This window comes from Palaemon carinicauda, chromosome 10, assembly GCF_036898095.1.
Source record: "Palaemon carinicauda isolate YSFRI2023 chromosome 10, ASM3689809v2, whole genome shotgun sequence".
NCBI classification, from domain to species: domain Eukaryota; kingdom Metazoa; phylum Arthropoda; class Malacostraca; order Decapoda; family Palaemonidae; genus Palaemon; species Palaemon carinicauda.
Genome location: NC_090734.1, coordinates 125,958,353 through 125,981,573, shown reverse-complemented (window position 1 = coordinate 125,981,573; position 23,221 = coordinate 125,958,353). Strand labels below are relative to the sequence as shown.

At 40.0% G+C, this 23,221-nt stretch overlaps 1 long non-coding RNA gene across 1 annotated transcript in view; it reads right to left on the bottom strand.

The window, feature by feature from the left end:
* Positions 1 to 6,305: 6,305 nt before the first annotated feature.
* LOC137648466 (uncharacterized) overlaps positions 6,306 to 23,221 on the bottom strand; it is a 25,268-nt gene continuing 8,352 nt past the window's right edge. The window contains exons 2-3 of the long non-coding RNA XR_011045629.1: positions 22,421 to 22,596; positions 6,306 to 6,428 (exon numbers count right to left, since the gene is read on the bottom strand). This is a non-coding gene — a long non-coding RNA (uncharacterized lncRNA). The remainder of the gene's footprint in view (positions 6,429 to 22,420; positions 22,597 to 23,221) is intronic.

Here is a 23,221-nt window from a genome sequence, read left to right as displayed (position 1 = left end):
AGGTACTCGTAGACTGAAAGCAGTACAAGCTACAGCTACCAAACTACTTGCAACACCACCTGGATATAGTGGGGAATGGAACGTTTGGATTGACTTGAGCTACAAACTCTATAACTAAGGAGAGTGTTTAATAGACAAATTCAAAACTTTTAAAAGAAATGACAAATGTAGATTACAACCACCTCTTAACGCTTAGCACAAATCAGTCCAGAGTAATGGATTCATAATTGAATTAAAAGGATATAACACCACAAAATAGCAAATGAAATTAACAGACTTCCAGCAGATGTAACGCATAGTAACACTGTAAACGAATTCAAGAATGTTACACAACAAACGTTTAAATTAATTCGCTCTATCCAAGAGCAAATGGAGTCTACAGATGAAAAAAAGTCTTCCGAGACATCGAAAATCCTTGTAACTCTTCTGTCCAATGAAGAATCTCCATGGCTAGAAGGCAAAGCTGCCATGAATAAGTACTTCCATGCTCGTTTAGATATACCATTACTGTCATATTGCTCATCAACACTATGGAGTGACCTGAAGGAGTTGTTGAAAGGGCTTGAAAGCTAGAAGAACTGCCCTCACTTCCAGGAGTTTATGTGGCAATACCAATTGGAATCGGACACAGCCTGGAGGCCATGTACTACACCAATTGGAATCAGACCACAGCCTGGAGGCCATGTGCTACAACAGGTAAGCCCCCACCCTTCGGTAGACGGATCTCTGAGAAGCATCAAATCCAGGAGAGGAGAGAGATCTACATCCTTGAGAAGGTTGGCATCTGGCACTCACCAACAACTCTTTCTTTTGCTCTGGCCCTATCTGAACCCAAAGGTCTGGATGGCCCGTGTTGAGACCAGAAGGTGTGTAAAGGCAGCCGTTGGATACTAGACGTCACATGGATGTTAGGTGTCCTAACAGGTAAAGCCACAGATGAGCTTGATGTGAACCTTGCAAGAGGAAGGGAAGAGCTACTTTCCCTGAGCCTATCGATTCTGCTTTGAGAAAAAAACTTTTTTCTTGGCTGTTTATTTGTATCCCGAGATATACCAGGTTTTGAGAAGGTTGTATGGAATGCTTCTTAAAATTCACCATGACCTTCAGGACGAAGCAAAAGGTAAGGAGTCTGTCTCTGTGTAGGAGAAGGGTATCTAAGTCTCAAGAGTCAACCAATCATCTAGGTAACAAAGGAGACGAATACCCAGGTTAAGATTAAAATGAACACTCCAGATGTTGTGGACAGACCAAAAAAGTACCTGATACTGGTATAACTTCTCGTGTAGAATGAATCTTAAGATACTTCATTGCTGCTGGATGGATTAGGATCTGGAAGTATGCATCATCTAAATCCAGCATGATCATCAAGTCCCCCAGTCTGACAGCCCCTCTGACTTTCTGCAGTTTTCATCTTGAACAGTCTACTAGGCAAACTCATTAAGAGCCAAGAGATCAATGAATGGTATCCAGCCTCCGGAGGGCTTTTCTAGAATAACAAGTCGACTGCATTAGTCTAGGAGCCATAAAAAATCTCTTGGAGAATGCCATTCTACATCATCATCTGCCCGAATATAACATCATTGGATACAGAGTCCGTGAGTGTGTGTGAATGGGATGTGTGCATCTCACTCGTAGGATCGAAACTGTCGAAGGCTTAGAACTTAGGATCTCCCATCTCTGCCACCTGTGCTTCAGGCATTACCACTGGTCGTGAAGCGAGAGGATTGCCCTCCCTAGCGAAAGCGACCAGGTTTGGCAGTTTTACCTCCTTCCCCTTGCACCTTTTGCATGGAAGGGCTACTAGGGATTTGACTTCTGCCACCGTAATATCGAGAAATGTGTCTTGGCTCGCCTTTTCCAGTGCTCCGCAACATTATCAAGGTCTTGTGTGAAACAAGGAGGGATCATCCACCGACAAGTTGCAAAGATGGAGCACCTGCCTTTGGAATTTTAAAATGTCAGTTCATTTTTTCAAAATCCAGTTTGTCCACTGGTTTGTGAGTGAGGAACTCAACAGCCATCGCTCCAAAAAGCAAAACTGTCTTAAATGTTTTTCTCTTATCTGAATCCGATAAATCTTTGTTAGTCAGATAACCAACAGAACATGACCAGTAGTCAACCCACAAAGAGGCTTGCAAAGTTGCCTTAGCAATCCTCTCCTTTTGCAGCTTCTGCAGCTAAGAATGTTACTTGCTGAGCTACCAGTTTGTCAACTGACAAGCACTGCCACAGAAGAGTCAGAAGGTTTTGCACTCATGACTTTTAGAGACTCATTGAGACTGGGGGCCATGGTGACGAGGGGCTGCGACTCCGAGGAGACTCGACTCGTGCATCCACCCCAGGGGGTGAACGGACTAGGCTGGAATTCCTCATTTGGATAAAAAATTACAGATAGAATCCGCTGGGGGCATGAGGCAGATTGGGACTCCCCTCCATTGGCTCGGTGGGGAAGGTCATGACCAACCCCTGCGGAGGCAGCTATGTGCTCCTTCAGTGGCCGAAACTTCAACACTACACAAGCTGTCCATTAACTTTGGAATCCGACAGCTCCAAGGAAGGCCACAACTGATGCAAGGTGTTGAGACACTCCACGGGTGGAGGGCACTACCACTTCGCTAGGGGAAGCAGCAGGGTCCTCCAGGCCCGAAAGTGGTCCGGAGGTTAATTGGTCATCACTCTTACTCAATGGGCCTCCGGAGGAAGTCGACCAAGAAGAAGCAGGAGAGTAATGGTTTAATCATAGAATGGTGCAATATTAGTCAGGACATTGAAACAATTGAATAGATCGTTGCAAATACACTATTTTGAATACCATATACTGCTGGGAGAACCTTTTAAAAGTTATATATTTCAATTAAAAATATCCGTTTTACTACTTTTGTCATCATAGCATATATAGGATGCTCCTTCCACCCGGTAATTTAGAAAAACACTAATAGGTGGTGCTTCTGCCACAAATTACTTGTTCGAAGAGAACAAAGGGTCCAATGTTTTATATTTTAAACCTCTTATTTATTTCAATATAGGAATATTATTTCAATATAGGAATCTGCAACATACCTTATTTTATTGATCATGTTAATGATAAAAGGTTAGGGTAGAAAAGTTAGTTTGATATATTTAGTCTGATCATTGCAAATGGAAGCAAAGTCCATGTTCGAACAGATGCTGGAGCATGAAGCTACAACTCACCCCTTTGTTAATTGCGTATTCACCCCTTCAAGTTAGTATAATTGATAATACCAAAATACTAGCCAGCGGGGCTAACGTGCGTAGTGAAATATGTTCTGCTTGCCAGAACATAGGAGCAGTGAGATAATGTTAAATCACGAGCGAAGCGAGCACATAAAGTAAAACCAATAAATCATTAGCTCAATTAAGTAACAAAGTACTTGTAATAACGATTGAACACTTCCGAACGTCTGCATATAAAAAGGGATGGAAATCCCTGTGACTATGCGTCCAGAAGCAGTGTTTTGACAGTTTCATTACTGTTGATTTGTTTTGATTACGGTAACTTATGTCTTATGATGATGACTGATGGAAACAGTTACAAAATTTCAATTTATAATATAAACATTTATATACATACACTACAAGGCATTTCGAAGGTAATTGATGACTATACCTAGCGCTAAGTCATAACTTTACAGTTATGGTAGTCGACCCACCATAACTAAAAAAAGTTCAAAATTCCACAAAATACATTACAAATCAGTCTTGTTTCTTACAAATCGTTTATTGCACCATTCTATTATTTTACCAGAGTAAGAGGTGCCGGAAAAAAAAGTTGGGACTTTTTCGACCTCCAGGAAGACGCCGAGGGAAAAGAATCTAATCTAGATTTTTATATGTTGCATACCGTATCACTCCCACTGCAATGATGGCCACTCCTGACAATTGTCACATGAAGCTTGGGTGAAGGTATGTTGTCTGCACAAGGATAAAACCGATGAGGATCTGTCTCCATGGCTAACAAATGAACCACAAGGTGCGGCCCGTGGGGGCAAACCCATATGGTCACAGCCCTCAAGACCAGGCACACGTGAAAAATAAAAAGGTAAATGGAAATTTCAATAAGTCTTACGGCCAGTGAATTTAAGTGGAAGGGGTTAACAGGAGACCGAGATGGCGTGTATTTAACATACCGATATAAAAATAGAAGTGTGAGATCTCGCTAACCAGCGGAGGGTCATTACCATCTCGAGCAAAAGTTTATAGCTAGATTTCAGCTCGCGCAGAAACTATATCCATAGTAAAGAATGAAGTGTTTGCATTTGTGTAGAAACAAATTAATTTTCAGCATGAACATAAACACCCTGAGGGGTTTAGTTTAGCAATACATTATAGGTACTCCCAGCCAGGATAAAATGAAGTAGAGAATAAATTGGTCAGTAACTTAACACAAATTGTATTGGAATCAGAACAAGAAATGGAAAAATTCCTTAACAAGATCAGGTACAACTATCAGTAAATACTCAAAAACTAATCAATTAAAGATTGGAAATGAGGGTAAAATACAAGAGATATAGACTTAGCAGAACTAACAAAACTAAAAACCCAATACATACGTAAACTCAAGACTAAAATTGAGGAAACACGAAAAGGAATAAGTATCAAATTGATGAAAATAATTCTTGGAACATTGCACTAACACACGTTTACTTTAAAGGATGAACTGGAAACGCAAATAAAAGATGTGATAGAAATTGCAGAGTATGTCTATATAATGCTATACTATTGTGATAATTAAGTTTGTCAATAGAAATAATGAAACACTTAAGCCGGTACCAAAATCAACAGAAGTAGTAAAGAAAGTATTAAAGGCATTATAAGAGGAAAAACAGCAGAAGATAGTCTAACAATTATTCTAATAAAAGATGGAAATTTCATTGTAGTTAAACTGGCTGAACTTAACACAAAATGTCTGCGAGAATGCTCTCTACCTACTGCTTGGAAACATTTTATCATACTAATTCACAAAAAGGGAAACAAAAGAACTGAAAAATTACCCCACAATAATTTTACTCTCAGTAATATATACAATATTTAAAAGGTCATACTAGGTCGAATAGAAACACAGCTAGACTTTAACCAAGAGAGTATGCATGCTTCAGAAGCTAATAGAAAAATCAACAGTAAGGCAATCCACTGTGAATGGCACTTATAGACACTGAGACCGCTTTTGATTCTTTAAAATAAAACTTCAGCATTAATGAAAACCTTTCAAAGACAAGGAATAGATGAATCTTATATTAGATTACTTGAAGACATATATACGGAAGTACAGCAATAGTGAGAAATTTCCGATTGAATAAGACGTTAGACAGACGCCATCTCTACTAAATTATTGACAGCATGCCGAGAAGTTAAGAATTTAGATTGGGAAAATGTAGGAATTAACATTAATGGGGAATATATTATTCAAAGATGAAAATCTATTTGACGAATCATAGGAGAAATTGCTGATATATTAGATTTAAAGAGAAAGCAACAATGTAGGACAAAATGAATGAGTAAAACTAAATGTTCAATGAAAATGCAGAGAACAATTAAGGGTTATGGACGAACCTCGAGATTGTAAATGAATATACATACTTAGTATAGACAAGGGTTTCCCCAGGACATGAGACCGAAATTGAAAGGAGAAGCATGGAATGGAAAGCTTTTGTAAAAGATTATGAAAAATAAAATACCACTTTCCATAAAAAGAAACTTATTCAATCAGATGGTCCTACTAGTATTAGCTTATGCACTGAAAACTTGGAGCCTTACTAAACGCTTGGAACAAGCTAATTAAAACTCACAACTACGGGAACAACAATGATTTGATTGACAAGATAGAAAAAGAGCAACATGGATATAAGAGCTAACTAGAGGACATTCTAACATGTAAAAAAAAATGGACATGGGCAGGACTTCTGCGGATGACATAATATATGGACAAGAAGAATAATAGGTTACAGACGCCGACAGATTGACTAGCCAAGAAAATTTGCGTAATAGACTAGCATAGAAAGACCATAAAAAGACGCGTGTGGAAGGAAATGTCTAATGCCATTGTCCTGCAGTAGACTAGCATGATGATGCTGATATCAATAGATATTCACTCATTTATATTATCTTATATTTTGTATAGTATATCATTTATACAATATAAATGGTATTTGTTCGTCTGCTGCAGATAAATGCAAATTTAATTAAAACTTTTGACTATCACACATTCAGTTGAAACTGGTGCAAACACTACCCGCAGCTATTAACCTGCCTGTACTCTGAAAATCAAGAAAAATAAGCTTCTACTCCTAGCTCTCCATTTATCTGGAAAAAAAGGGCTGATGCTAAAAACTTGTGATTGTGATTTTGGTACGAGATGATTTCCAGTATTTTCTTCTCCTGTATCTTGAGATAATGGTACAGCAAGGGATCTGAAATATAAGAATTAAAGTATTTATTATTATTATTATTATTATTATTATTATTATTATTATTATTATTATTATTATTATTATTATTATTAAGCTATCACCCTAGTTGGAAAATCAGGATGCTCTAAGCCCGGGGGCCCCAACAGGGAAAATAGCCCGGTGAGGAAAGGAAACAAGTGAATATTTTAAGAACAGTAACCTTGAAATAAATATTTGTACATAAACTAAAAAACTTAAACCAAGAGGAAGAGAAATAAGATGGAATAGTGTGCCCGAGTGTACCCTCAAACAGGAGAACTCGACCCGAAGACAGTGGAAGATCACGGTACACAAGCTATGGCACTAGTAGTAATTTAAGCATTTAGGAGAGTCTTGTCTTAACTTAAACTTGTTCTCGTGTGTCGTGTTGCGGTTTACTACGTCCGCTGTAGTCTATTTCGTGTATTTGCTATTTTGTATGTAATGAAATTGCCACATTTAGTTGTGTATCTTTTCAATTCCAGTTTGTATTTGTTACCTCTGTACTGATTTGTGCTAAGTGTGAATAGATTGTCGTAATCTAAATCTGTTATTCCTTCAAGAATTTTGAATGCTTCTATTATCTCCCCCCTTAGTCGTCAAGTTTGTAGATCAAATAAGTTCATACGTTCCATCCTCCATCTATATCTAAATTGTCTTAGTGTTGGAAATAGTTTGGTGGCCATAGCTTGTACTGCTTCCAGTCTAAATCCTTCAGAATACTTGGAGCCCTGAATTAGACTCCGTAATCTATACGGGGCCTTACTAGTGATGTGCACAGCTGTAGGAAAGTTTGTTTCTGTAATTGAATGGTCTTTACGTACCCTGCTAGTTTTTGTGCTTTTTCAGTTTCTATGCTCTTTTTGGTGAACTTTAAATCGCTGCTGATAATACTTAGATTTTCCTTCTGATCCACGAGAGAGAGAGAGAGAGAGAGAGAGAGAGAGAGAGAGAGAGAGAGAGAGAGAGAGAGAGAGAGAGAGAGAGAATTATGCTCGAGTAGGAGGCAGGTACAAGGGCACAAAACCCAATGTTATGTAAAACTCTTACAATAATAACAAAGGTAACAAGCAGGAATAAATACGCAATAGAAAATATAGCGTAGGAGTGGATCAGGTATTATAGAAACCAGGTGAAAAAGGCAGGGAGGGTGAGGGAGATTTTCGGGGCATGAGACAGGAAAATGTTGGTGGAAAGTGAAAAGCGAAGTAATTTATTTCAACAAAGGGAAAATACGAAGATTTGGCAAATTTGTGTGAACCGTGGAGTAAGTCTGAGGAAAGTTTAATGAAGATTGTGCAAGCTTTATTGTGGAAGAGAGAAGTGGGAGGAATTCACAGGAGGCAACTACTGAAAATAGAAAATGTAATTAACGAAGAAAAACAACAAATTAGTGAATAGACGTGAAAGCAGGCCAAAAGGTAAACAAAACTTAATTGCATTAATATTGCGCACTCAGTCACAATATGAGAAAACACTAGAACGAGACATACGTAATGTTGAAGAAATGCAATAAATTGTTGCAATAGAACGAACAGTGGAGAATGATCTGGATTTCAAGAAAAATTTCTATTTCTAAATATTTATCACCAATGGATTATGCCTACGATATTCCCTGAGTTATGCTTAAGTAGAAGCTATTAAAATTCTATTACCACTAGCCAATTGTGGGAAAAAAATGTAAAGGAAATAGAGGTAGGAAAAGGTTTTCAATTCAAGTTTTCGAAGAAACATCTGGATTGTAAAAAATAAAAATTTAAATATTTTGGTCTAGTTTATATATTTTGTCTAGTTTCATTTTAATATTGTAAGAAAAAAAAAACACTGTAAATGCACGTAAATAGAATGATATATTTTCATAAATGGAAAAGAAGCTGGCAATTTCATAGGAATACTAATGGAGATCTCACATTTATCAAAGACTAAATATGCATTCTTGTTAACGAACCTCCCTTATTCTTAAATGAAGTTTTTACAGTAAAAGTTTTAGTCGGTGCAGTACAGCCAGATACAAATGCATACTTGAGATATTACCGAGTCACAAATACAATGTGTCAAAAACAGTAAAACTTTACTAAAGTATAACAATTATAATACAAAACTTACAAATATACCCAAATATCTTAAGAGACTGGATTTACTCTTAAAAGACAACCAGTAGCACTAGTATGGCTGCTATCCTAAAATGAGATTTGTACATTGCTAAGTATACATTAAAGAATCTTTTTTAAATTACTTTAGTAAACTATTGTATATTCATTATTTTATTATTGATGACAATCTAAATTTATTATTGATGACAATCTTAAATTTATTATTGATAACTTAATCTTAAATTTATTATTGATAACTTAATCTTAAATTTATTATTGATAACTTTTAAACCTTCATTCATTATTGATAGCTTTTAAACTATCAAATTTATCATTGATAACTTTCTGCACACTATCTTAAATTCTTGTGCATAGTAACAGCTCATCCTCTAAAGAAGTTACTGGTACGATCTCCACACCCAAACAGCATGCTACTCAAGAAAAAATGCTACAGTCCCAACGATAGAATTTACCATTAAGGCAGTAATTGGTTTGGAAAGCTCCCATTCTACCCTTGTTAATTATCAGTCACAACGCACTTTGTGCTAAGATACTGGTAGTGCAAAATCTAGACAAAGTGACTATTCAGGTTTCAATTAGAGTAGCTGCAATCTGAAATTACATTAATTCTCCGTAGGATTCCTCTGTTATTCAAGCCTTTATCTCCCTCCCAAAGATTTAGGGTCTATTGTATAATGTAAAGCTGCTGTTGCTCCTTTAATTTGATAAATCTAAATTGTAAGATATGATTCCTAAAAGTTTCATGAAATCATGAAATAAAAAGTATAAAAGCCATAGGAAACTCCATGTATACATTCAAAACTAGAACCTTCCATTTGTCCAGTACTTTCAGAAACTTCACATACCATTAAAATCTACAGTTATTAAACTTATAAACTAATCAATATGACATTAAAAAAATACCCGAATGAGGTCCTGGAGAGGAAACTTAAAAAAATTTACTTTTAATATTTACAGGTAGAGATCCAGCCTTAATGAATACTTAACGGGTAAATAATTTTCCGAGGAAAAGTGAAAAGCGAGAAAATGTACAAACAATTCATAGGCTTCATAAGGGAATTTCCTACAGCCAACCTTACATCACTATAGACCAAATAACTATTGTACATCAATGCTGATAAATTGTATAACCTAAATCTTTTAGCTAGGCAAATGACTATGGATAGACTCCAGCTCCTCAATAGTTATTCAATTTTTCATGGACTAAATAGAAAAATTATAAATTTGAAAGATATTGGTATTTCTCCCAACCATACAAACCCGAGCTCTCTAATATGGGTATATTGTTCAGGCACAGCTGGAAACTAGCCATAAACTTTTTACGCGAGGTAAACAACCATCACTAGTTAGCGGAAGTGGGAGCGGGTAGACCAACTACCTAGCTACCTGTAACTAGTATATAAATCTACGTTAGGCAGGACTTTCTGGTTGGACAGGTGATAGTGGGCCAAGTATTTGTTGAAGCTCAGTTTTGTATGATTAGGAAAAATACAATTTACATCCAAATTTATTTGTTCCTACACAAATACAACCCATTCACACTTTACTGTGGAGACGCGCCTTTAGGTGGGTGAAGTCTAAAACCCAACTGGCTGGGAACTTATCCTGGAGTATAATCGAGCTCGTGCGAGTGGGGTACCCTGGACAACAGACTTAAGAACATTAAAAAGCTAGAAATTTGACGGGGCCTGGGCAATAGTGGTGAATGTGTGGAAACCTAAACACTAACTTGACAAGGTAAGGATATGGGAGTGGGCAACACTACCTACTTATCCTAGACTTTGCTCAAATCCCCTTTGCAAAGAGAACACTGAAAAATGTAACATTTCAAGCTACAATGGAAATGGTTATTACCTGAAGCAGTCCTCTAGATGCTGTGCTTCGAGATGGGACGATGAAGGAAGAAAAGGACAGTCATTCTATGAGGGTATTTTCTGGTATTGAACTTGATTTATGTTACATGAATCCATAGATTAATATACTTATTCAAGGCAAGTTCTCTTAAATACCAAAAGCAGACCAAACATTTAATCGGAGCGGACAATTTATAGTAACTAGTACATAATCACGAAAATGAGCGAAACTGCAATCAAACAAAAATACAGAGCTCGACTCCGGAGAGGTGGAGCTAGGCATTAGCCTACAGACTGCTTGCGAGGTACTTGAGGAGGAGACCACTCAAGAGCGTTAGCCCTTTTGCATTGATGAAAAGGTTCACCTTAATCATAGGGTGGACGAACATTGCATTCCTCCTGCTGAGGCAACTGTGCAATGAGCAAGCACAGTCGCCGAGTACACAGTATGCTGAGCAAGGTCAGGTCGTTGAGTACCAGTGGCAGATCGAGGCTAAAATTAGGGGAGGTGCTGCTCCATAAAAAGTGGCCTTTGCTTCAATAGTGTAAAGGGAAACAAACTGGTAATGAAAATTTATTCAGAAACTATATAGAATCCTAGAATATTTTTTTTTTTTAATGTAAGCTGATTGCTACTTAAAATTTGATCCATTTATTTAGAAATTAGATAAATTTGTTTATTCACACAAAAAGGTCAATCATTTTTATCTTAATCTTTTTCTTCATGGAAACCACTGCAAGTGAATTTAGTCTTCCCAAATTCAGTGCTTCCTAGAATTCTTTTCAGTGTTGAAAAACTTCTGCTGCTGTTGTAATCATGGAAATTGTCTAGAACACTAAAAATTGTAAAAACCAAAAAATAATAAAGAATTGAGGTAGGATAATGGAATTTTACATTAGCATTCAAGAATATGGTACCCCGTTTTCCAGCACAACGCACGAGGAAAATAAGCAATATGGTACCCCGTTTTCCAGCACGAGGAACGTGTGGAAAAAATAATCTTCTACAAACACGTCTAGGTCGACAGTGCTTTGAAGGCTCTTCCTCTCCCCCTCAGCCTTGCGCGCAGTTTCCCATGAGTTCATGTCCACAACAGCCAAACACCACCTTGCTGCACTGTAAAGTGCACAATTCCATACAATTTTATCTAATTTTTTCATAGGCTGAAGGATGGCTACTGACATTCAGCTTAAGGATTACATAGTACAAGTATAAAGAGAATAAAAGATAAAAATCATATGTAATTTTATTGATTATATCAAGTAAAAATAAGAGTTGCTGCAGTTCCAGTGCCTATATACTAGCCGCCACTGCTGAGTTTGCATAGCACGCTGAACCAACCCCAGCCGGAATGCTCATTCCAGGAGATCCGAAGGGACTCCTGAAGAGTGAGTGGCAGCAACTCCTAGGAGGGAAAGAAGTTGGAGGACGCTTCAGTAAGGGCAAAAGACCTCCTGGAGGGACTACCACTCCAGAAGTAGTGGGGGAGGGGTGTAGGAAACTCCTGTAGAGGCAGGAGTGTTCTCCCACGGTATCCCAAGTTTCAGCACCTCCAAGGTGTCAAAAACGATTAGCCTACTGTTTCACTAGGGGGAGCAAAGGGGCCTTCTGCACCAGAGGGTTATCTGGAGTTAAAACAGTCATCATTCTTCCTTGTTCATCCTGCAAAGGAGACCTAACAAACAGTCAGCGGGGAGCGGATAAGAACGACCCCGATAGAAAAGAATCTCAAATTTCCGTTGCCTACCGTACCGCCCTCACTGGGAGAATAGCCACTTCAGACACTCAGCAGGGAGAGATGACTGCATGAGTGCCGTCTGCACCCAGGACAAAGGGATTGAGGATCTGTCGCCAGAGCCCACATAGAGGTCCTGTAGTTGTGACATTTGATGCCAGGGCAAACCCTGATATTAGCAGCCCTCAAATAAGATCAGAAACCAGAAAAAGAACTGATTTTGAGCTAAGCGAAAAATCTATTTTTGGGTGAGATAGCCATGTCATCCTGATGGAAGGTTCCTAATACTAGCTTCCAAGGTATATCTGAACTACAGTGATATTCCCAGAGAATTTACCTTTAGGTCTCCAGAATTCTAACTCCTGGCGTGAATATCCTTAACATTCTCTTAAGGATATCACATAAATCGGGGAACGTATATCTTGATACGACACATAGCGATCTTCACCCCGAATAGCGTTTTCGCTTCGAGGGGGAAGAGTGGCAATTTTGGAAGGGGAGCCCATTATGTTACCCTATTTCCCATACTACTACTGAGTATCAAGATGGCACCATATTCAAGATGGCGGTCATTCCTTGTAGCATTGAGCATGGTGCTACAGATATAGCAGTTTCAGGAGGGATTCTGCAAAGGCCTTTTCTATAGAAAAGGAGGGTGGGTCCATCAGGACAACATGGCTATCTCACCCAAAGATAGTTTTTTCACTTCGCTCATAATCCGTTTTTTGGGCTCAAGCCATGTCGTCCTGATGGAAGTTTACCAGAGAATTACTAGAAAGTACTGTATCTGTGGATTTTCATCAGTGCCTTAACCTTGGGACAATTTTTCTATGGTCATCTGCACCATTGAAACAAATTACGTTACCGTTATCCGTCAGTACCACTAATCATAGACAATGTTAGTGCTTCCTGCCCCCTACAGGGAAGAGTCATACTAGACAGTAGAAAATGGGCCTCAAGGTTAGCATATATTGTATAAACAAACATAAGTATCCATCAGATATACAAACGGTCTCACGGTTTGTATATATGGTCGGAACCATATCAGTGTCAACTATATCCATTGTTTGTAAGCATACAATGATATAAGGTTTACTTAAGTAAAAGAACTCTGGCATCTTAAATGTCAAATTGCAGGGTGAAAAAGGACGCAATTACATTCTAATAGACATTTATATCGAATAAATGACTCGATGGAATAAAGAGTGAAAAGAATGTAACATGTTAAAGGAATTATACGTGCAACATATACAGAAAATATTTTTCTTTCCCTGAAAGGGAAGAAATGTTTTATGCCACTAAAATTGAAAAATTTTAAAATACTTTTCCATTATAAATTCTGTAAATGTTGTATACTATCAACACTGTGTACTACGTACACACGACAAGTGTTATCTGTATAATTCCACACCTGAAATTTTGAACAGAATGTCACCATGGTGACACTCACTTAAAAGGTATTACACCAGAAATGTCAACACCTTTTCACCCTAATTGATAGTCCCAATCAATTAACTGTTCATCGCAGCACTAGAAGACAGGTTTTAATACACTACCTGCCGCCACCACATATGGACTTGCTTAGCGTAGTGTTTGTAGAACATTCTGGATGATTTCCATCCAGTATATGAGCGAAGACACTCAAAGTCCATATACTGAAAAAAGTTCAGTGATGAAGCAATTTTCCTCGGATCAAGACCTGCGGGTGTACTGTCAGGATCTGCTCTGCACAATAAGTAGGAGAGCTTTGCCCTCAGTTGTTTTAGGGATAAGTTTGATCCTGAGGTTTCTCCTTTGAAGAGCTGTCCTCCCCTGAAGTCTCAAGTTCTATGAAGATAGACCTTTAGACACACTACTGGACAGACACACATCTTCCTTCATTGGGCAGATTCTCCAGGGACCCCATCTTTTAGTGGGTAGCTCGTTCTTGGTGAGAAAGGTTGGATCAGTTAAGAGATTCAGTTCTCCCACTGCTGTGAACTGAATCTGGCCCTCATTTCTTGATAGGGCTACTATTTCGCTAACTCTAGCCACTGAGGCTATAGCGAACAGGAAAATAACCTTCTGGGTTAGATCCTTGAGAGGACAATCTTCATTGTTCACATATGAGGCATAATGTAGGACCTTGTCCAAAGACCATGAGATGGGCTTCGGAGGAGCTGCAGTCCTAAGCCTAGCGCATGCCTTCGGGATCTTATTAAAGATTTCATTCGTCAGATCCACTTGAAAGGCAAATAGAAGAGGTCTAGTCAAGGCTGACTTACACGTAGTTATCGTGTTAGCTGCCAGACCTTGATTATGAAGGTGGATAAAGAAGGACAGACAGAAGTTTATTGAAGTTTATTGAAATTTCTTTCGGTCCTTTTGCTTTAACAAAAGCAACCCACTTTTTTCCAAGATGACTCATTGTCTTCTAGTTGACTTAGACTTGTATTCTTCTAGGAAGTCTATATTGCCTTCTGAGATCCCAAATCTTTTCTTAACCGCTAGGGCGAGAAAATCGTGAAATGAAGGGTTTGGGCTCTCAGTGATGAATCAAAGACAATTAGCTTCTGAACCCTTTGAGATAGTGCTGGGTTCAGTACAAGGGCCAGCCTCAGCCTCAGTTCCCTCACTAGAGGGAACCAGTTGCTCTTGGACTATTTGGGAGCCACTAGAGCTGCCTTTCTTTGGAAGGATCTCAGCGTGTTGAGGACCTTCAGCAGGAGATTAGATGGAAGGAACAGGAATTTCCTGGTCCATCCGTTCCATACTAGAGACATGGTGTCCGTTATCTCCTCTAGTGTCCCCTCGTATGGGGTTACATATCGAGGTAGTTTCTGGATGACGCTCGTCATGAAGAGGTCGATCTGCAGTTCGGGGACTAGTTCCCATCTGGAAGAGAATGGGTCTGCATCTGTGGATCACTGCCCGAGTAGGGCATCCGCTGCCACATTGCGGATCATTTTTACGTGAACTGCTGATAAGTGCCATCTCTTAAGGTAAAGGATGGCTATCACCACCTAGATTATTATATGGGACGATCTCGAGCCTTGTCGGTTCAGACGTCTCGCTATCACTTCGCTGTCCCAGATCAGCCTGAGGAGGCCTGATCTGCGTGGAAAGTGTTTCCCCAACATCAACAGGACTGCCATGGCTTCCAAAAGGTAGATGAGAATGGCCTTGAGTAGAGATGACCAAGTCCCTTGGGCTTTCCTCTGATGGGAGTGAACTCCCCATTCTTCCGTCAAGGCATCCATGCAGATGATCTTCGATAGTCGAGGTAGTTGCAAGGGCATGGTCCTCAATAGGCTTTTGGCCTTCGACCATGGGTTGAGAAGCGATCAAGGCAAGAACGATATCGGTCATTTTAGATCTCTTCGAACGTTTGATGCGTTTTTTCTCCAGACTCTTGATGCATCTTTCAGCTGTGCTCTTAGCACTGGGTCTGTCACTGCTGCGAACTGGAGTGTTCAGTACTCTTTTCTGTTAGCGTCTTTAAATCCTGACGGATTACCGTAGTCTCTTGACCGACCCAGCAATCTCCTACATCCCTAAGGGAAAGGAGAGCCAGTGTGACTTCAGGTTCCAATGGTTTTTTAGTCACTGAAACCTTAGAGCTGGAGAGAATCGTGACTTCTTGAAGCTGCTTTTGCATCCCCGATGTTCCAGGAACTGGGTTACTTGTTTGGATGCTTGCAGACCAGCTGCTTCGGGTGCTGCCCGCACCAGCCTTTCGTCCAGGTACTTTGTTACCTGAACAGTTTCTAGGCATGGTTATTGCATGACTGCGTCCGCCAATTTTGTGAACATACTTAGGACTCTGTTTAGTCCTAAGGGTATGGCTCTTAGGACATACTTTATCTTCTGTAACTTGAATCCTAGGTAGGAGGAGAGGTGGCAACTGACTAGAAGCTGCCAATACGTACCTGTCAGGTCTATCAAGACTGAACGCCCCTCTTTGTAATAGGGTCCTTATGTGTAGAAGGATTAACATCCTGAACTTGCTGTTTCTTTTGAACTTGCCGTTTCTTTTGAACTTGAGTGGCAACAAGTCCAGAATGACTGAGTTTTCTTGGTCCTTCTTGAGAACACAAAACAGCCTTCCCTGGAATTCGATTCACTTTGCTTTCCTTATCATCTGTATGCTCTAGAGCTATATGGTATACTCTTCTAATACGGGGTTTGAGTGTTAGAAGAGTTAAGGAAATGATGGTGGAGGCATGTCTAGTTTCCATCCTAGTCCAATCTTGATTAGGCCTTGGGCCCAAGGATCGAAGGTCCAACGATCCTATTGGAACCTCCCTCCTACCAGAAGCGTCTCTTTGCTTCGACTGATCATAAGGTTTACCTCTTCGACCGCCTGCCTGGGGCACCGCGGTCATAGAAACTGTGGGATGTCGTTGAACAGAGCGAGGAAAAACTCTAGACTTTTTCGTCTTCCTTTTAGGTTGGGGACCCACAGACGTGGAAGACTTCCTCTTTGAAGAGATACCAACTTCTGGAGAAGGTTCCTATTCTCCATGGTGGCTTTCTCGATTACCTCTGACTACCTCGTTCGGAAAGAGATCTTTACCTCAGATGTTGGAAGGTATCAGCTTCCTGGGTTCATGTTTCACTGTTGCAGCAGCGAACATGAACTCCCTACAGGCTCTCCTAGCCTTCATAAAGGCATATAGGTCTTTTACTAAGGTGGCCATATGCATTTTGGCCAAGACCATGAGCATGTCTGCGGTACTTCGATGGGCTGAACATATCTCTATGCAGTTTTGTAGGGATAAGGAGGCCGCAAGTATCTCCTTTGTCTCTTGTTCCTTGCACAAAAGAACATCAAAGTTTAGGGAGATTCTCGCTAAACTATCGTCCAGCGATGTCCGCGTCTAGTTTCCCTACTGAAAAGGTTAAGTGGACTTCCTTCCAATCCTTCTACTGCATGAGTAAGGCTAGTGACAGACTTGCACTCCTTAAGTGCAGGACATGGTTTGCCTGCCATCACTGCCTTGGCAACAGATTTAGATGCCTTCCACGTAAAGGGTAAGGCTATTGAAGCAGGAGCAAGAAAGTTAGGGTGTGTCTTACTCAGTGCGAACACTTTCGACACCGAGTAACCCGCCTTTCTCAGGCTACTTGACAAGATAGCCTGTGCCTTATGGTCGAGAACCATGACTTCCTTCGGTTCCGTTTCTTTTTGACGTTGGTTCATGCTTCAGTCGAATGAAGCCATCAGGGAAAGCGTTAAAGCTTGGCTAAAACTAGATTTCGTCTAAAGGAACAGCTCCCATCTTCTTTGAGATGTAGAGTTTGCTGTCTAAAATAGGCATAAGCTCCGCGTACCTCCAGGGATTGGTTTTGGAGCATGTCGGGAGGTCTTGATCTCTGGGTCGCGTGTATGACCCTAGGGAGGCGATGAGGGGAGCTTCATGGAGCTCTTTAATTTCGCTTCCTTTGTTTCGCCTTGTTTGCGAAAGTTTTCCATTAGACCTGTAAGAAGGGCCAGTAACTAGCCCATTTTGTCTAATAGAGGGGTAGAAGGTGAAGACGTCGAGGTTAACGGCTCCAGGGCCGGCACAGACCGAAGCAATTCCGACAACATAGTTGTCATCTTCCAGGGGTGCCTTCCTGCCCTCCGTCCCGATGGCAATCTGGACGCAGGGAGGTGCGAATCGTACCATCATTTCACTACTTGCTTTCGGGAACAGTAAGCTACGCATCCTATCATTAGGTAGGTATGGTCCCGGAGAGATCTTTCGGACCCCTCTTACCCATTTACGTGGTTTCTTACGTTCTGCATCCCTAGACTCCATTGACTTGGGATTATCAAAACCTTCGGACACTAATGTCCGACAGATATTGCAAACTTGGGGGTCCCAATATTGCAGGGATTCGGAAATAATATTGCAGGAGGCATGAGACCTGAATGCACTATGACCGTAAAAGTACTTACTCTTAATATTGCAGAAGACTGCAACACATTTCATCTGGGGTTCCTCCTGTAAACAAAGGAAAGTAGAATGAGTATACAATTGTTTATCTCACCTGATAAGCAATATGTAATAGTCATTTTTTAATTATTATAGCTTAGGATAGTAAGCTAGAAAGGAATAGTGAGAGAGTACTTGTGTATCCCTTGCAAGCCATTACTGTAACATCCCCCTAGTATAAGTATAAAGAGTTTCCTTTTTCAAGGCAACTCGAACGAAAAGGGTTCTAACCCCTAGGGATAGAAAAAATTTACACTGCCACTGACCCTTCTAATTATTTAATACTGTGGGGGTAAGGATAACTGATTTCCAATCAGAGTATTGAAGGAATTCTATTCTTTCAATATAGGTTCGGTCTCAGCAAAAGCCTGCACAAGGGTACCCAAGATATGTTAGAAATTAACTACTGTGTAATAATACTATAGTTTTCTGTTTGCAGAATATACTATATTGCAAAATACTGGCTACTGTATATTCATATACTGTAGTTCAGCCAGAGTGCTGCCGGTATGGCTAGCATCTAGCGGCACTGTCCAGCCGGCATGTTGCCGACTGGACTAGAAATAAGAAAACACATTTGTGTAACCTAACCAGCCCATTTGCTGTGACCTTCCCTTCCAATATTAAAACCATAGAGTTTCCTGATCAGGGAAGCTCAAAGATAAGGGTTCTAACCTTTAAGGATAGAAGTGTACTACCACTGGCCCTCCTAAATTATTTAATATTGTAAGGTAAAATGTAACCTGATTTCTAATCAGAGTATTGAAGTAATTCTATTCGTTCAATATAGGATTGGTCTCGGCAAACACTAGGATACCCAAGATATGTTGGAAATAACTACTAGTATAATGTATACAATAGTTTTCTATCTGCAGTATATACTATATTGCAATTAAACTGACTACTGTATAAACATACTGTAATTCAGCCGACATATAGCTGGTATAGCTAATCCCTGATGGCACAGTCCGACTGGCAAACTAGCTGATAGAGAGAAGGCATGGGGTGAAGGACTGCCTTATTACTGTGTATGTTTACACTAAATAAGGATGTAAATATATAATTTACTGCCTTCATCAGATAGAAGGTTCAAATGGAAGGGGAGAATGCATCCTTCAGGCTTCCATCCAACCACAAGTACCATTGCCGGCATAGTCCGGCCGGCAGGCTAGTACCCGGCAGCACTGGTAGAGTCGGCATGCCGCTGACTGAGTCTGTACCTGTCTGCGCTGGCCGGGTTAATACTCCGGCAACACGATTTGCTAGTCCAGTCGGCATATGGCCGGCAGGCTAGCACTGGCAGCACTGGTACAGTTGGCATCCCACCGGCTGAGTCAGTACCTGTCGGCGCTGGCCCGGCCGGCGGTTAGTACCCCGGCAACAGGCCTCCTGGCCGGCAGTCCAAGGGAGGACTGAAGAACCTTGGTGACAGAAGTGTCTTCCCTCCGACAGCCGTCATGGCCGCCGACAGGGACGCCGGCAGCCAGTAAACAGCTGTTATGTAGGAGCCCGGCAGGCCCTGCAACCCGCCGGCAAGCGGTGAGATTGCAGGACAACGGCCATAGAAAAAGGACAGAGGGGCAGGGAAAAGGGTCCTATATCAAGTGTACAAGGTGGCGGCAATGTTGCCACCCCCACTACACAAGGGAGAAACTCTGTTCCAATATCGGTGCCATCCTAGGTGGCAGAAGAATGTCTATTCTTCAACCTAGGGTCTGCCGAAATAGTTTTAGAAGGGGCTGGCAGGTTTGCCGCCCCCTCTCAACAAAAGAGAAACATCGTTTCAGTGCCGGCACCATCCTAAGCTGTAGAAAAAAATCTATTCTTCATCTCAGGGTCTGCCAGCATAGGACTACAGTAGTCTTCTAAACCACAGGGAGAAGGTGGCGGCAACATACCATCAACCCAGGTGCGGTTTAGGGAGGCTCAGCCTCTTATGCTGGCAGCTATAAGCCGGCAGGGGAGTGACTACTCACCCTGCTGGCCTGCCACCGGAAAAAGACTGAATACTGTTGCGATTCTGTCGAAAACCAAAGCCGGACACTCGCCAGCAAGGCGAGACACAAAAACTCTAGCCTAGTCAAGCCGGAGAAACTACTCTATGGCAAGACCAGAAAGGGTTGCCACCTGCAGCGGCACTCAAGGGAAAGAGGGATTACCCATGACTCTCCAAGGAGACACTTATCGAATTATATAATTCTAGGAGATATACTATCTCCCTTAGAAGATAAAACAATACACAAGGGTAAATGGGGAAATGCCTGAAAGTATACTGCATCGCCTAGGTTAGGTTACCTAGGCAAGACGAGATCTGTTACCTAAATCACCGAAACTAACGTATACCATGGACATAGAAAGAGGAAAATTATGCATACCAGAAATATCTTTACAAGTAAAATAATGCCTAAATAGCTTTCATGATTTATAATGCTATTTCAACCAGGCAAGACGTTCTACTAACTTGATAACACTTGCCTAACGAACGACAGCGCCATGGCGCCTCCGGTAACAGGCCTAGCTCCTAAGCACAATAAATTACTCTAATTTCCAGAGGCGAAAGAAGCTGCAGATTGCATAATAATCCTCGTAGAATCTATCGTAAAGGTTAGATCAACAAGGAACACCAACGTGCGAATTCGCTACAAAATTAAGAATGACCGCCATCTTGAATATGGCGCCATCTTGATACTCAATAGTAGTATGGGAAATAGGGTAACCTTGATAACAGCTCCCCTTCCAAAATTGCCACTCTTCCCCCTTGAAGCGAAAATGCTATTCGGGATGAAGATCGCTGTGTGTCTTATCAAGATATACGTCCCCTGATTTATGCGATATCCTTAAGAGAATGTTAAGGATATTCGCGCCAGGAGTTAGAATTCTGGAGACCTAAAGGTAAATTCTCTGGGAATATCACTGTAGTTCATATATCCGTTGGAAGCTAATATTAGGAACCTTCCATCAGGACGACATGGCTTGAGCCCAAAAATAGGTTTTTACCGGAAGGAGACTGTACTCTACTCTACCGAGCCAAACATAAGTGGATCAATATGATGTAATAGTTAAGTGTGTGAGTGGTGTGGTTGGTCTAACCCCGCTAACTAGAGGTTGGTTATTTACCTTCCATAGAAAATTAATACTGTAGCTAGTTTCCAGCTAAACCGAAACAATATATTCATAAGGAAGGAATGTTTTGTATTGTGTAGGAACACATGCTTGTTTGGCAAGACCTATTCGCAAAGTAACTAACAATCTCAAAGATGCAAATTATTTATCAGCACTTAATACACATACAGCATATAAGGGAAGACTAACCGTACCTCTAAACCAAGATTGCTAAATTACAAAAGCTCTGTTTATTCTAAACTAATAAGTAATATAAAGCTTTGTATCCAAAGTTTCAAGCTCGCTTTTATCATATTTAAACGCTTGCAACACAAAGGCTCCTTAGTGACCATAGTTGACTTGCAAATATTTTAGACCTTAGTACCCAGCAAATATTTAAGACCTTAGTACCGATATATATATATATATATATATATATATATATATATATATATATATATATATATATATATATATATATATATATATATATACACACACACAAAAACGAGCAGTTTTTGTATTTAGTACATTTCTCTATCAGACCCTATCACAATGTATGACTAATGATTGTATAGAAATTTTTTTAAATTACAAGATATGCATTTTTCTTGGCATCCCTAAAATTTATTTTAGGTCATTATATTTAGTAATTCTTGGTTAGCTTGCGAATTGAATTTAACCCAAGACGAAGATAATTATAAAAACCAGCTTAGATTATATCGATTTGCCACTGTTTAGCCCCAAGTTTCACTTTAAATTATATCAAAATTCTCAAGTCCCTTGAGAAATTACTATCCCATATAATAATGAGTATGGCAACGAAAAAAAAAAACATTGTCCTCTAACTACTTTTAAACAGGTTACCAACTATGTACTTTCTGACATGAACTATCTTAGTACTGTAACCACTTCAAGATTATCTGCTAATAATACTATTAAAGAGAATAAAACCTAATTTCATAGCCAGAAATGCAGTAACAAGTGATACTTTGGCATGGTATGAGGCTCTTAATGAAGCGCTCGATAAAACAACAAAGATCATGTGCGTTTAAGAAAATTAGTTACGCCAAATTGATAAAACTTGTAGCACTGACATTCCAACATCACCTGCTAGTAGGCTTGCAGATAAATTCTATTCAATATGATTAATAAGGAAATAAAGCATTCCTTAAGAGCATTTATTCAAAACATCAAGATTAAGAATACCTTAAATTCTGCTGTAAAATCTTCCTTTTTCTGCAGATACTATCTAGGAGTATTATAAGTGTCTCCATTTATTGACATGCTCCAACTCAGACTTCATAGTTTTGTTCTAGTTAACTGGTTTCTTGAAGAAATTTGATATGCATTTACATCTCTCTCCTTGTAATCCCTTCTTGAACCTGGGGAACAAAAAATAGTTATATACGGTAAAAACAAAAGTTACCATCTTGAGTATGGTTATAATGAAAGAATCTTAAAACAATTATTCCAAGCCATTGTTGATACAGTAACTTACAAGCTGGATAGTTTTGTTAAATTTAAAAACTAAACAGATTTTGAGTTTGAAAGGCAAAATCATGCTCTGTACAAATTATTTCCTGTCTACTACCGCCCCAGCCCACATGGCTTAAAATCCTTTATGCTATATTTTGGAAAACCTAAACTCCACAAAATAGAGAATATTGAGTATCTTGAGATTTTATAAGATGAATATTTCATTTATATCACGAATGTTCAAGGTAATTTGCATTTTTCCTAATGATACAAACTTGCGTACTTTACTACAGTAAAACAGATAACAGCGAAGCTAAAACAGTTAAAATTATAATGTGTAAGCAACCGACCAGTAATTAACTGTCTGACGAAGAAACGACCGACCCATCTTCTCTCTGCCAACTTTCTTGCCTGAAAGCCCGACACACTCTTGGGTAGGGGAGAGGGGTGGGTGGGGGAGAGGGGTGGGTGGGGGAGAGGGGTGGGTGGGGGAGAGGGGTGATGGCTGGAAAGTTTATTATGACTCAGGTT